The sequence below is a fragment of the Charadrius vociferus genome, unplaced genomic scaffold, assembly GCF_000708025.1.
Source record: "Charadrius vociferus isolate BGI_N301 unplaced genomic scaffold, ASM70802v2 scaffold812, whole genome shotgun sequence".
In the NCBI taxonomy this organism is placed as follows: domain Eukaryota; kingdom Metazoa; phylum Chordata; class Aves; order Charadriiformes; family Charadriidae; genus Charadrius; species Charadrius vociferus.
This window is the reverse complement of record NW_009647037.1, coordinates 376,862-377,633: the sequence shown is the minus strand read 5'-3', so window position 1 is coordinate 377,633 and position 772 is coordinate 376,862.

Below are 772 nucleotides of genomic sequence, written 5' to 3'. Positions count from 1 at the left end.
TCCCGTGGACGCCCCCCGCCCTCTCCCGGGCGCAGCCGCCGGTGCTGCGGGGGTCCCCGGGGAACCCCGGTGCGGGGGGGACGGGCCCGGCTGTGTGCGGGTGGAGGGAGAGCCGTGAATAGCACTGGAAACCGGGGGATGAGCTGCCCCCGTACTGGTGGGACAAACAGGGGATATGTTTTAGCTTGAGAATTAAATGGATAAAATCCTGAATAAGGTAGAAGAGCCTTTAGGAATATTTTTTGTATACACGTTTGTTTGCCCTTCCTCATTTTCAAAAGTATTTCAGAAATTATTTTCTGACTTATTTTTATTGCTGTTGTATTTGTTTGGGAATATTTTTTTTGGTGTTTTGTTTTGTTTTGTTTTTTTCCCATTCCCAAGCATTTATATAACACCAGGAAGATATTTGACTTGAAAACAGTAAAATTGACGCTGAAAAAGTTTAGTCCGGGGCTCTGGCTGCTTTAGGCTACAGCAGCTACGGGCATTTTCTGCTCTGTTCACCCGCTGCGCTGGTGGTTAGGTTCCCCGGGACAGCTACTCACGTCCTGTCGTGGAACCCCCCGGACAAACGGCTGGAGACCCAGCGGGTCCTGAGCAGCGGGTGCTCCTGCTGCGGGTCCTTCCCTGTCTGGGTGAGGAGAGGGTGATTTTCTGCTTATGAAATAGAGCGTTACGCCATCGCACTTGGTAGCAAAAAATCCTGCAGCTTGGTCGTAAAATAAGGAGGGGTTTTATTGCTTTGACGTCCCTTCAGGATCAGCCAAAA